This window comes from Mustelus asterias, chromosome 9, assembly GCF_964213995.1.
Source record: "Mustelus asterias chromosome 9, sMusAst1.hap1.1, whole genome shotgun sequence".
Classification (NCBI taxonomy): Eukaryota; Metazoa; Chordata; class Chondrichthyes; order Carcharhiniformes; family Triakidae; genus Mustelus; species Mustelus asterias.
This window is the reverse complement of record NC_135809.1, coordinates 98,397,593-98,413,418: the sequence shown is the minus strand read 5'-3', so window position 1 is coordinate 98,413,418 and position 15,826 is coordinate 98,397,593.

Sequence of the window (15,826 nt, the reverse complement as noted above, 5' to 3'; positions counted from 1 at the left end):
AATCCCTACTGGCTACAGGTGTGTTGCTGGAGACTGCTAACATTGTTTAAAATGGGAAGAAGTGATAGAATGCTTCATTACTGTCATCCATTGGTGGGGAAATTATAGAAACATAGAAACATAGAAAACTACAGCACAAAACAGGCCCTTCGGCCCCACAAGTTGTGCGGAACATATCCATACCTTTTAGGCCTACCTATAACCCTCCATCCTATTAAGTCCCATGTACTCACCCAGGAGTCTCTTAAAAGACCCTATTGAGTTTGCCTCCACCACCACTGACGGCAGCTGATTCCACTCGCCCACCACCCTCTGTGTGAAAAACTTCCCCCTAACATTTCCCCTGTACCTACCCCCCAGCACCTTAAACCTGTGTCCTCTCGTAGCAGCCATTTCCACCCTGGGAAAAAGCCTCTGAGAGTCCACCCAATCTATGCCTCTCAACATCTTATATACCTCTATTAGGTCTCCTCTCATCGTACGTCTCTCCAAGGAGAAAAGACCAAGCTCCCTCAGCCTATCCTCATAAGGCATGCCACTCAATCCAGGCAACATCCTTGTAAATCTCCTCTGCACCCTTTCAATCTTTTCCACATCCTTCCTGCAATGAGGTGACCAGAACTGAGCACAGTACTCCAATGGGATCTGACGAGGGTCTTATATAGCTGCATCATTATCCCCGGACTCCTAAACTCAATCCCTCGATTGATAAAGGCCAGCACACCATACGCCTTCTTAACCACCTCCTCCACCGGCGGGGCCGATTTTAGAGTCCCATGGACCTGGACCCCAAGGTCCTTCTGATCCTCTACCGTACTAAGAGTCTTTCCCTTTATATTGTACTCCTTCATCCCATTTGACCTGCCAAAATGGACCACTACGCATTTATCTGGGTTGAAGTCCATCTGCCACTTCTCCGCCCAGTTTTGCATCCTATCTATGTCCCTCTGTAACTTCTGACATTCCTCCAGACTATCCATAACTCCACCAACCTTCGTGTCGTCGGTAAACTTACCAACCCATCCCTCCACTTCCTCATCCAGGTCATTTATGAAAATGACAAACAGCAAGAGTCCCAGAACAGATCCCTGGGGCACACCACTGGTGACCGACCTCCAATTAGAAAAAGACCCATCTATATCCACTCTCTGCCTCCTTTGGGCAAGCCAGTTCTGGATCCACAGGGCAGCAGCCCCTTGGATCCCATGCCCTCTCACTTTTTCCAGAAGCCTTGCATGGGGGACCTTATCGAACGCCTTGCTAAAATCCATATAAACCACATCTACCGCTTTCCCTTCGTCAATGTGTTTAGTCACATTTTCGAAGAACTCCGCCAGGCTCGTAAGGCATGATCTGCCTTTGACAAAACCATGCTGAGTATTCTTGAGCATACTAAACTAAAATATTTCTGAGAGACAGTATAAATTATTATTTTTGAAAGGCATGGATTAACCGAGGACAGTCAGCATGGATGTATTAAGGAGAAATTTGTGCCTATCTAACTTGATTGAATGTTTTAAGGAGCTGACAAGGAGGATTGATTGAGAGTAGCATGTTCGATATCATATAATTGAATTCTAACAAAGCATTTAGCAAGTTTCCATATGGAAGTCTGGTCAGGAAAATAAAAGCCTATGGGATCCAAAGGAAAGTGGATCCAAAGAATAGTTGGATACAAAATTGTCTTTGTGGCAGGGAGAAAAGAATAATGTTTGAGGAAATAGCACAATACTAAGTTCCTTGCTTTTTGTGTGATTTAAATTGAAATGCAAGGGGCATGATTAACAAGTATGCAGATGAGTTAGAAGTAAGAGCCTGAGAAGCAAGCAGGTTGATATTGGATGTGAGGGAGAAACTTGACTTGCTTCTATAGTGGGCAGAAAGGCAGTGGAATGATTGCCAAATTTTGTTTTGGGCCTTATTTAATTGCAGCTGGTGAGCTGCGTGCATCCTGTGATCTCACTGCCAGAGCTCTTCCGTAAGAACGATGTGAAATTGTCTAACTCCTACACTGAGTAGTTGCTAGGTTGAGTTGAATGAAGTGGGATGATGATTCCAAAGAAATCTTGAATGGATTGGTAGCAGGCAAGAGATTTTTGGTGGGACCAGGAGGAGCACTGTTTGTTTCATCACTCAGAAAAAACCCCAACATTTCCCTAGCCATTTCTTGAGTGTCCTTTGCCATGTCCAAAGGTCTTGGTTACAACACTTGTATCTCAATTTTGCAATCCTACAAATGATATAGGACCCTGGTTTTCAATTAAGTAAACGTTATCTCTTTCAGATGGGCAAGCTGCTCCCCAATTTATCAGCCCATCTTAAAATGACATCAAGAAGGTCTTGAATGTCAATGTGATAAGTAAGGCGTCTCCCCAATGTTCAAATGCTGGCTGCTTGTTTTTGAGATGAGAAACAGGCAATTGTGTGTTTAATTTTTTCTCCTTTGCTTTATTAAGCCACATTTGTTTCTGACAGTGAAATGTCACCATCATTAAAGAGGGGTGAATTCCTTTGAATTATCTGATACATATTCTGAATCTAGCTTGAAACATAAATGAGATATTAGATATCGATGTTCCATGATGGATTGAGCTTTACAGTCATGGATCATAATGTGTATAATTTTGTGATTCTGGCGCTTTATTTTCTGATATAAATTGGGAGGTACTGCTGTCTCACAGCACCAGGGATCCGGATTCAATTCTGGACTCGGGTCACTGTTTGTGTGGAGTTTGCACATTCTCCCCATGTCTGACTGAGTTTCCTCTGGGTGCTCCAGTTTCCTCCCACACTGAGCAGATTAGGCTGATTAGCCATGCAAAATTGCCCTATAGTGTCAGGGGGACTATCAGGGTAAATACGTGGGGTTACGGGGATAGGGCCTGGGTGGGATTGTTGTCAGTACATGGCCTCCTACTGCACCACAGGGATTCTGTGGTTCTATGAAATTACAAAATACCTGAAATAGATTCCAGTTGGTTGAAATATGTTTGATTAAAGTAGTACATTGCAGTATCAACCTTTAGAGGATAGAAAATGTTGCTCAAGTTAAGAAATCCAATGTTGCAGAATGAAATTGTAGGACAGGGGATTTTTCTTATAATTCCCTCATGATGCAGCCTCAGTTGAACATTTTCTTCCTGCGGGAAAATAAAAATTGTGGAAGGTGTTGATTCTACTCTGTACAACTATTTTCGAGTAGTAGGCTCTTGGGAAAGTTGAGTTTTGAAGAATGCTGTCTGAACTCTCAGTAAGAGAATTAAGCACAAGATGCACATGAAACATTGCCAATTGAAATGTAGACTTATACTTCTTGCAGAATGTATAAGAACAGTTTGCTGAACACTCCAATATCCAGTGCACAGGACAAGAACATAACTTTATATTGTAATTAATTATTCTACATGGGTCAGCACAAGAGATCATGCACCTTTAAATCTATTTGTATGCCATTCCAAATATCAGTTAACTTTGTTTATTTTAGTCAGTCATGCAGCAAACTGCTAAATTTGTGTCAGTGCTACCTGATATCAGCATTTAATGACTGGAGGAGCACTTGTGTTGTAAGTCAACTTTAACTTAATGCAGGCAAAATGATCAACTTTTGAAACTGTTGGGGTTGAAAAATTTAAAAATTACTCAATTGGACAGAGGTTGCACTATCTTCATCTTTGTAAAGCTTTCTTTATTATGTATTTTGAAGCAAGTGTGCCATCTAGTGATGGTAAGGCAGTTTGTCCTTCTGTATGTATCTGCAGGGAGTTTTCATTCCTTTCTATTGAAATAACCAGAACTCGAGTGAACTGGTTGACTCAAAAATTCAAACTACTTCTGTGGTGAACCATCGTTGGTTACCACTGTGGGGTTATTCCAATGTTACTGTTGGGTTAGGGTGTTGCCACTGTGGGGTTGTTATAATGTTGTTGTTGGGTTAGGGTGTTTACACTGTGGGATTAATATACCTGTGGTGGATGCTGTTATGGTACATCCCGGTCGGGGAGAGGTATAAGACCCTCTGCTCAGGCGGGACCCCTCCAGTCTGGATTGGTGTACTTGTGTTGGATAGTTCCATTGTTTGTCAATAAAAGCCTTCAATCGCTGAAGCCTTGTACCTCGTGCTTGATTGTCGCGCATCAACTTCATTAAAACAAAAGCCCAATGGTGTACCATTGCAGTTAACATGCTGCACAACCTACATCTTTAGTACTGCTGTCAATGATATCATTCAATTATGTGCCAAGGTTAGAACCGACATTAATGTTTTAATATCATGCACAGAATGCTGACCACATCTTTTTGATCTTGAACAGCTACGTTGAAATGTTTCTAAATCATTTTCAAACAATGACTATGTAGCATTTGTAGTTAATAATAGCTTTTTATGATACCTAGAGGTGAATTAACAAGGCAGGGCTTTAAACTAACAGAGGGGGATAGAAAGGAAGAGGATTCATGTGACAGGAGATTTTGAAATCCAAAGAGAAAAGTCGAGGCAACAGAACAGTGTTGCAATGTGGGTAAAATAAGCAGAGTGGGTCAGGAAGGGCAGAGATTATAATAAACTGTGCATTCGCGAATAAGATCAATACGAGGAATTTTAGTAAAAAATGAAATTAAATGTTCTTTATCTGAATGCACAAAGTATCTGCAGTAAGATTGTCATGAACATGTAATTATGATGTTACAGATTTTAAGGACACAGTTTTAAAGGCACAGGCGGTGGGTGTAATCTCAAGTTTGCCCCTGCCAGGAGTCTACCTTCTACTAGAGAATGACCTCACTAGATGGGAGGTGTTACCCCGCGAAACTCAAAAATAATCCAGAGAGGCTGAGCAAACTGAACAATTTCAGCAGTGGGAATGTGTAAAGTTTTAGACAGCTGAAAATGTTTCTGAAGCCCGACAGCGGGTGGTGTTACAGCACATGAAGGTTGAAATGGCTAAGCAAGAGTCCACAGAATTAAACAGGAAGCAGGGAAATCCCCTAACAGACCAAGGCACAGTAAGGAAAATGCCCCACATCATCGAAGAGCCTGAGGGAAAGGGCTACAGCCAAGCCCAGTGAGTGAAAAGACATAGCAAAGGGAAACTCAGACTCCCCAAATCAAAATGCACGAGAGAAAGGATTGAGACATCAGGGTGATCCTAAAGCATTAATGGCAGCTACATTGAATTGAAGCAACACAGGGAATAGCCATGTCCATCAGTGTGGAATCGCAGAATGCAGCTGAAAAACCCAGAGTCCCTGAAGTCAGCTACAGCCCATGATTTTGATAAACTGTGAGTTAAATGATAGACTTAAGATGTTAAAGAAAAAAAGCAAAGACTCAAAACACAGAAGCTGTCAGCCCAGCTTGAAAATAATTAAATAAGATACGATCTGAGTGGAATGAGGAAAGCTGATAGATTTTAAGCTGTTCAAAGAAAGAAAAACGGACAATAATATAACACATTCTTGCTAGAACATAGAAAGCATCTTGTAACACCAAAAAGAAACTGTGACCAAAACAGGGGTGAGTTATTGGCAGAGAACACGGCCATTACTAATTTGCTCACTCAAAGGGAGAATTCAAAAAGTTTAAGTCTGGGAAGTGAACAGGAAATGTGTCCAGATAAAAAAGTAGCAACTGATTCAGCTTTAGATTTGTCTGGCACATTCTTTGATGCCATTAATGATGAAAAGGCTATGGATAGCAAGTCCAGAGAAGCTCCAAAGTTGAAATCAGTGCAAACTGTTGTAAAAATCGATAAAAAGAGAAGGAAGCTATTTACCAGATGAAACATAATTGAGAAATATTCGGAGAGGAAGAAGACAACAGGAAAGTGCGTTGTATCTGTTAGTGCTAAATATGCTAAATGATCCCTCAGTGTACCCAAACAGGTGCCGGAGTGTGGCGACTAGGTGATTTTCACAGCAACTTCATTGCAGTGTTAATGTAAGCCTACTTGTGACTAATGAATAAACTTTATTTTACTTTAGTGTCCTTATACAAACATTTCCTATGGGAAATTTCAGAAAACTCTTATGCTTCGAGTCAGTGGACTGGTCAATATTTAAGAACTCAGTGACCAACCTGAATGAACACGCCACTACAGTAATAGATTTCATTAGTAAGTGCACAGAAGATTGTGTGCCAAAGAAGCAAATCCGCGTGTTTCCCAACCAGAAACCATGGATGAACAGGGATATCCACTGCTTGCCGAAGTCCAGGTCTGAGGCTTTCAAGTCAGATGACCCTGACCTATACAAAAAATCCAGATACAATCGACGGAGAATCATCAAAGATGCCAAGTGAATGTACCGGACCAAGCTAGAGTCCCAGGCTAGCCACATGGACTCCCACCGATTATAGCAAGATCTGCAAGACATAACAGGCTACAAGATGAAGGCATGCAGAATCGCCGGCAACAATGCACCCTTCCCCGATGAGGTCAATGCATTCTATGTCTGTTTTGAGCAAGTCAGCGAGAGGATGCCTTCCACCCTGGAAGCCTCGGACAAACCGGCATCCAAGGTTACCATTGCAGACGTTAGATCAGCCTTCTTGCAAGTCAACCCACGGAAAGTGACTGGCCTGGATTGGACACCCGGATGAGCACTCAGCTCCTGCACAGACGAGCTGGCAGAGGTATTTGCAGACATCGTTAACCCCTCCTGACACCGATCTGAGGTCCCTGCCTGCTTGAAGAAGACGACCATCATCCCTGTATCAAAGGAAAGCCAGGCAGTGTGTCTTAATGACTATTGTCCGGTGGCTCTGATATCCATCATTATGAAGTGCTTCGAAATATTAGTCATGGCACCGATCAACTCCAACCTCCCAGATTGCTTGAATCCACTACAGTTTGCCTATTGCCACAACAGGTCCACGGCAGACGCCATCTCCCTGGCCCTACACTAAACCCTGGAACACCTGGATAACAAAGACACTTATGTCAGACTCCTATTTATTGACTAAAGCTCAGCCTTCAACACCATTATTCCCACAAAACTCATCTCCAAACTCCATGGCCTAGGACTCAGCTCCTCCCTCTGTGACTGGATCTTAAACTTCCTAACACACAGACTGCAATCAGTAAGGATAGGCACCTCCACGATTATCGTCAACACCAGTGCCCACAGACACTGTCCTCAGCCCCTTACTATTCTCCTTATGCACTTCTAACTGTGTGGCCAAATTCTGCTCCAAGTAAATTTTCAAGTTTGCTGATGACACCACCGTAGTGGGTCAGATCTCAAACAATGATGAGACAGAGTATAGGAAACAGACAGAGAATCTGGTGAAATGGTGTGATAACAATAATCTCTCCCTCAATGTCAGTAAAAAGGAGATAGTCATCGACTTCAGGAAGTGTAGTGGAGGACATGCTCCTGTTTACATCAATGGGGATGAAGTGGAAATGGTCAAGAGCTTCAAGTTTCTAGGTGTCCAGATCACCAATCTATCACGCAAACCAGCCTCCCATCCATTGACTCTGTCTACAATTCCCACTGCCTCGGCAAAGCAGCCAGCATAATTAAGCACCCCACGCACCCTGGACATTCTCTCTTTCACCTTCTTCCTTCGGGAAAAAGATACAAAAGTCTGAGGTCACGTACCAAGCGACTCAAGAACAGCTTCTTCCCTGCTGCTGTCAGACTTTTGAATGGACTGACCTTGCATTAAGTTGATCTTTCTCTACACCCTAGCTATGACTGTAACACTACATTCTGCACTCGCTCATTTCCTTCTCTATGAATGGTAAGTTTTGTCTGTATAGCGCGCAAGAAACAATACTTTTCTCTATGTTAATACATGTGACAACAATAAATCGAATCAAATCAACAACCTGTTCTGGTCCCTCCATGCTGATGTTATAGTTAAGAAAGCCCATCAACACCTCTACTTTCTCAGGAGGCTAAGGAAATTCAGCATGTTCACTAAGACTCACCAATGTTTACAGATGCAACATAGAAAGCACCGATCCGGATGTATCACAGCTCCTGCTCTGACCAAGACCGTAAAAAACTACAAATGGTTGTGAATGTAGCCCAGTCCATCATGCGAAACAGCCTCCCATCCATTGACTTCAGCGACACTTCCCATTGCCTTGGAAAAGCTTTTGATTCTTTCACGGGATGTGGGCAAGATCAGCATTTGATGGCCATCCCTAATTGGCCTTGAACTGAGTGGCTTTCTAGGCCATTTCAGAGGGCAATTACAAGTCAACCACATAACTGTGGATCTGGAGTCGCATGTAGGCCAAACCAGGTAAGGGTGACAGATTTCCTTCCCTAAAGGGCATTAGTGAACCAGATGGCTGCTTACAACAATCGCCAATGGTTTCTTGGTCACCCTTACTGAGACACGCTTTTCAATTCCAGATTTATTAATTGAACTTAAATTCCACCAGCTGCTGTGGTGGGATTTGAACCCTTGTCCCCAGGGCATTAGCCTGGGCCACTGGATTACTATTCCAGTGATAGACACTAAAGTTAAGAAAGCCCACCAATGCCTCTACTTTCTCAGAAGACGAAGGAAATTTGACATGTCAGCTGCAACTCCCACCAACTTTTACAGATGCACCATAGAAAGCATTCTTTCTGGTTGTATCACAGCTTGGTATGGCTCCTGCTCTGCCCAAGACCGTAAGGAACTACAAAATGTCGTGAATGTAGCCCAATCCATCACGCAAACCAGCCTCCCAAACCATTGAATCTGTCTATACTTCCTGCTACCTCGGCAAAGCAGCCAGTATAATTAAGGACCCCACGCACCCCGGACATTCTCTCTTCCACCTTCTTCCGTCGGGAAAAAGATACAAAAGTCTGACATCATGTACCAACCGACTCAAGAACAGCTTCTTCCCTGCTGCTGTCAGACTTTGGAATGGACTTACCTTGCGTTAAGTTGATCTTTCTCTACACCCTAGCTATGACTGTAACACTACATACTGCACTCTCTCGTTTCCTTCTCTATGACCGGTATGCTTTGTCTGTATAGCATGCAAGAAACAATATTTTTCACTGTATGTTAATACATGTGATAATAATAAATCATATTAAATCAAAATACTATGCCACCGTCTCCCCTTCAGAGAATGTGGTAGAAAGTCAACGCAACCATTTTCAGGGCTTGTTGGTTTGTGCAAGCTTGGAAGTGTCAAAATATATTTGTTTTAGGGATTCTTGTAAACACAGGAATGATTCCACATTTAAGGTGCTGATATGGAAAGTTGATCTATCTGGTGCCAATAGAAATGGTAAAATGGTAACAGAAGCAGTATACAGTAAATTGTTTCAGCATTCAATCTTGGAACCAATTCTTAAATTGTTAATTTGATATAGTATGGTTTTGAAGCAAGCATTTTGACAGTGATGGGTTGAGGGATCTTTAATGACATTTATGACACAGGAGAAATACCAGAAGACTTGAGTAAATCAATGTTTATTATGCTCCCTAAAAAGCACAGAGCGATTGAATATGAGCTCCATTACACTATCAGTCTGATAACTCAGATTGATTAAGATCTTTCTTCAAATATTGATGAATTTGGCCAGGAGCTAGATAAAACCAGAAATTTCAGCTCTTCAATGTGATTTTGTAAAAGATAGAATAGTGAGAAATGTTATCTTTATGGTACACATGCTATCAGAAAGAGCCATAGGGATGAATAAAGATGTGTTCCTGTGTACTATTGATTTTAGAAAGGCATTTGATGAAGTGAAACATGAAAAACCGATGAGCATGTTACAGTCCTGATGGCAATGATTTTAGAGTGATATGAAATCTTTATTGGGAACATACTGCAGCTTTAAAAGTTGAGAATGATATAAGTGATTTTGTCAAGATTAAAAGAGGGTCATACCAGCACATCTTCAATAATTGTTTGATTAGTAAATAAAATTCTCCTTCTTCATGGTCATATCTTATGGTTTTAAGGAGCATTTTAAACCTGTGAAAACTGTGTTAGTTTATAACACACTGTATTCATCTAATTCATTTTCAAATCCTTTATATGGCAAAAGGTTCAAACGTTGTGAAACATGATTGTGTCTTTGTGTATGGTTTTCTTTTCTTAAAACTTAATAAAGTTTTAGGATCAATTTTAACTTGACAAAGTTAATGTTAACAAGTTGCGAATGGCCTCAAAATTGAGTCAGTAGGCTTACGACCCCATCAATGCCTGGACTCTGTTGTGACGTCAGTGTACTTTAAGAAAGGATTTTTTTTAAATCTTGTTCTCTGGAGTTGTAAGCAAACCTTTTTCAGTTTGGTTTCATTGCTACTGAGTTGTCTATGAGGGCTTGTTTTATTGCTACTTCAATAGCTTAAATGGGAGTTTGTTTATTTTTACTCTGGGTTATTTTATGGCCCTGCATCGTTAGGAGGAATGTCATGTGTGTTTGGACAGTTTTGTTTTCCTTTCTAGTGAGTTTAAGGTTTCATTTTCTGTTTGGCTACAGTTAGAGTTGAGTTTTAGAAGGGACAGCAGGCTGAAAAAAAGTGGTTCTCTCTCTCTCCCTGTTTTGTTTGGAAATTCTGCTGGTTATCTGAAAGCAAGATCTTGCCTTTCTGAAGGAGAGAATCTGCTGTTGGTGATTTGACTAGAGTCGCTCCCTGTTGTTCTGACTTCAAGCTGGTCTGAGTGTCAGGAGACCCACAGCATTCATCCAAAGGACTCAAGTCCAGTATCACATCAGCATTTGTCTTTGCTGTATTAAACCTGTGAAAAGTGTCTTTTGTCTATGGGATTGGTTTGATTGGAACACATTATATATGTTTGTTAAGGATTATACATTATAGTGGTTGTTCTGTTTCTTGTTTGTAATTGATAAAAGCTATTGCTAATTTTCTTACAATACATGTTAACTATATTCTTAAATAAACTTTGTTTGATAAAAGCTCCCTAGTGGGTCATGTGAATCATACCTGAGATAAAATATATCATATTTTTCCTAACCAAATTCAGGATACAAAACTTATGATCCAGGCAGGCTCCATAGAACACTTTGGAGTTTCTGACCTGAACCATAACACTGTCTTCTTCCACTTTTATAGAGGCATACCTCAGGGTGGCTGAAGCAGCTGCCTGCTTCGGGCAGAAGACCTGTTTTAATGTAGAGCTTGGGATCCTATGATGTAAAAATAAGATCTTTGGACAGAACTAATTAGCACATGCACAGTGCACTCCCTAAAACTCTCCATGTCTCCCCAGATTCCCTGCATACTTCTGGCTATGAAATGGAAATTTCTAAATTCCAAACCACTATTTATTATTAGAATAATCCTCCCATTACTAGAACCATGCAAACATTAATTTTGTGAGTCAGCATTTCACAAGTGTAGAATTATTTTCCTCCTTCATGGGATGTGAGCATCACTTGCAAGGTCAACATTTATTACAAATAACTAATTTCCCTTCAGAAGGTTCTGGTTGAGCCGACGTCTTGAACTTCTGCAGTCTGTGTGGTGTATATCCCACAGTGCTATTAGGTAGGGAGTTCCAAAACTTTCACCAAAGAACAGTGATATATTTTTTAATCAGGGTGCTGTGTAAGTTGTGATCTTGCAGATGGTGGTGTTTCCACGTACTTTGTGGCTTTGTTCTGGGTGATAAAGGTTTCAGGTTTGAAATGTCAACTTTTAAAATAGATACTTCAGATACATGACTTAAATTAGGATTAAGAACTGAATGTTCTTGGACACAATGTATTCAAAAGAAATAATGTGAGGGGGGAAGAGAAAACGGCAGTATTGACCAAAGATTCCTAACAGCACTACAAATAGGAATGATCTGTGTAACAGTGCAACATCTGGATCTTTTTGTTTTGAGCTAAGGAATAAAAAAATGAATCTTTGGGTGTATATTATAGACTACAAAACTAGTTCTAGGAAATGCAGTAGAGCAAGTAGGAAATATAAGGTTAGAAGAGCATTTAAGAACAAGTGACTACTGCATAATTAGGTTATAGTGTCAGGAAAATGAGAGCCTTAATATTTGTTTTTTGCAATATCCTTGCCACAAGGACCTATACTGGGAAACAAAATTGTATGAGTGTGACTGGTTTAATTGAATTGGCGCTAGAGCGACTGCAATGGTCAAATATCAACTAAGGAGGTTTGACGGCATGTTTGAAACGTGAATGAACAGAGAGCCAGGAAAGCTGGAATAGGAATTTACATAAGGCAAACAAAATAAGTGGTTTAAAGTTAGAACGTTTACGATTGGAAGATGGTAAATTGATGAGGCAAAATGGTGTATGTTTACTTTTAAAATAAAGTAACATAAAGTAAACAAAGGGTTAGTCAATTCTGGGAAAAGGAACTTCTAAAAAATTGCAGAAAATGATAGAATGTAAGATCAAAGGGAATAACTGTTTTAAGGAAATATCGAAGACTGTATTGTAGTGATGGCTGCGAGATCTTGAACAAGACAATGCGTGTGTGTGTACCATAGTTTTCTGCCACCCTTAGAGAGCACCCTAACAGCAGCAGGGCATTGTGTGGTAATATTACTGGAATTTAAGAACATAAGAACATAAGAAATAGGAGCAGGAGTAGGCCATCTGGCCCTTCGAGCCTGCCCCGCCATTCAACAAGATCATGGCTGATCTGAAGCGAATCAGTTCCACTTACCCACCTGCTCCCCATATCCCCTAATTCCCTTATCGATCAGAAAACTATCTACCCGTGATTTAAACATATTCAACGAGGAAGCCTCCACCACTTCAATGGGCAGAAAATTCAAGAGATTCACTACCCTCTGAGAGAAGAAGTTCCCCCTCAACTCTGTTCTGAACCACCCCCCCCCCCCTTATTTTGAGGCTGTGCCCTCTAGTTCTGGTTTCCCTTCTAAGTGGAAAGAATCTCTCCACCTCTACCCTATCCAGCCCCTTCATTATCTTATATGTCTCTATAAGATCACCCCTCATCCTTCTAAACTCCAACGAGTACAGACCCAATCTGTTTAATCTCTCCTCATAAGCTACACCCCTCATCTCCGGTATCAACCTGGTGAACCTTCTCTGCACTCCCTCCAAGGCCAATATATCCTTTCGCAAATAAGGGGACCAAAGCTGCACACAGTACTCCAGTTGCGGCCTCACCAGTGCCTTGTACAGTTGCAGCAAGACCACCCTGCTTTTATATTCTATCCCCCTCGCGATAAAGGCCAACATTCCATTCGCCTTCTTGATCACCTGCTGCACCTGCAGACTGAGTTTTTGCGATTCGTGCACAAGAACCCCCAGGTCCCTCTGCACAGTCGCACGATGTAATTTTTCTCCATTTAAATAATATTCCAATTTACTATTATTTCTTCCAAAGTGGATAACCTCACATTTGCTAACGTTATATTCCATCTGCCAGATCCTCGCCCACTCGCTCAGCCTATCCAAATCTCTCTGCAGACTTTCCGCGTCCTCCACGCAATTCGCTTTCCACTCACCTTCGTGTCATCAGCAAACTTGAATACCCTACATTCAGTCCCCTCCTCCAGATCATCTATGTAAATGGTAAACAATTGAGGCCCCAGCACCGATTTGTTACAGTTTTTTTAAAAAATGAGGTCTGTTGTCATCAAAATGAGATTTAGCTCTGAGCTCATTTAAGACAAAATCTTTTTAGAAATGTTTCAAAAGTGCTGCTTTAAGTGTTATTTTCTTTTTCCTTTATTCTAATAAATGTTTAATTTTAATGTATGAAAACATTGCAATCTGAGAGTTACTTATCTTGACTTCAGAAAACTCCTCATAATACACAAATTACAAAATAGTTCTGGCAGGTAATTCAAGTTTCCCTTTGGGATTTTGGCAGCCTAGCTACTATGATGACCACGAAGGCCACAGAAGGATCATCAATAGATCTACCCGTAGGCTTCGTGGAATACAAGTTGCCTTGTTGAGTGAGTGGAGGCTCACTCAACTGGAAGCAGCCAACAGGTGTTTTTAAGCTTGAAACTTTACCTGCACTGGGGTTGTAGATCCCACCCAAGGTGAAGACTAGTTGACTGCAAACCATGGAAGCGGCCTTTTCCTTTGGTGCACAATAAAGGGTGTTGGTGACAGGAAACTGGCATTTGGCTGAGTTACTATGTTTGCGACGAGGAGGAAAATTATTTATTTTCCTCCATCTTTTCCTCCGGAGAACGTCTGAACGTCAAGAATTCCTCTGAAAAGAAAAAGCCAATATACCTCTTTTCAGGAAACTTGAGCCCTATGACACCAGTGGGGAAGACTGGGCCCAATATACTGAGTGCATGCATTACTTCTTCCGTGCTAACACCATTGAAGGAGACAAAAAGGAAAAAGTGATATTGCTACCAGCATGCGGGACCCCGGCTTTCAGTGTTATAAACATTCTGACACATCCGGATGTCCCTGACTCAAAAGCTTTAAATGAACTGGTTGAGCAAGTAAAAAAACCACTACGACCGGAAGCCCCTGGTAATTTCCAGCGAAAGTGCTTCAACATGGCTGGGAGAACCATGAAATCTTGGACAAAGTGCCGGTGCATAGAGGCAGACCTTCTGCTCAGCCCACCTCCGCTGCCTCCACAATCATTCCAGTGTCACCCAGCCCGACTCCCAGAGAACTCCTCCACTCTGGAATGAAAATCCCAACTTCTCCTGGGTCAGATGTGCAGAGCAGGGAAACGTTATGACTCTGGGCTCCTAACCCGGGAGCATTAGGGCTGATAGGCCTGCAGTGGCCTGGTTCTGATTTGTTTTCTTTTTTGAAAATAGGAACCATTTGAGCCAACTTGCAATCTAAGGAAACTGTTGTTGATTCTATTGAACACAATAGTAGCAGGAGTAGGCCACCAAGCCCTTCAAGCCTGCCCCACCATTCAATATAATCATGGCTGATCTACGCCAGTCTCAACTCCTTTTCTGTGCCATTTCGCCATAGGTCTCTATTCCTCGATCTATCAAATATTCATCCACCTCCACTTTAAATGTTACGAATGGTCCAGCCTCCACCACCTTTTGGGCCAGGGAATTCCAGAGATTCACCACCCTCTCTGAGAAGAAATTTCTACGCACCTCAGTTTTTAATGACCAGTCCTTTATCTTGTAGCTATGTTCTCTCCTTCGCCTCTCCCATGAGTGAAAACATCTCACCATCTACCCTGTCATGCCCCCCTCAGGATCTTATATGTTTGAATAAGTTCATCCCTCACTCTTCTAAACTCCAAGGAAAACAGACCCAGACTATTTTGACTCTCTTGATAGGACAATCATTTCATCCCAGGAATTAGCCTGGTGAATCACCTTTGGACTGCCTCCATTGTTACTATATCCTTTTTTTAGATAAAGGGACTAAAGCTGTATGCAGTCTTCCAGTTGAGGCCTCACTAATGCCATGTGCAATTGCAAGAAAACCTCCCTATTATTAACTCCAACCTCTTTGCAATAAAGACCAAAATGCCGTTTGCCTTCTGAACTACTTGTTGGACTTGCCTGCTAGCTTTTTGTGATTCATGCATTGGAATGCCTAGATCCTTCTGTACTTCACTCACCTGCAACCTCTCTCCATTTAAATAATAATCTGCCTTTTGATTCCTCCTACCAAAGTGTGTGACTTCACACTTTCCCAAACTGAACACCATCTGTCAGGTTTCGCCCAGTCACCCAATCTATCTATATCCCGTTGCAGTATCACAATATCCTCATCAAACATGCTCTTCCAACTATCTTTGTACCATTGGCAAATTTGGAAACATTACATTCAGTTCCTTCCTCCAGGCATGAATGTAATTAGTGAACAATTGCAGGTGAAGAACTGATCCCTGTGGTACTCTACTAGTTACGTATTTCCACTCTGAAAAGGACCCATTTATTCC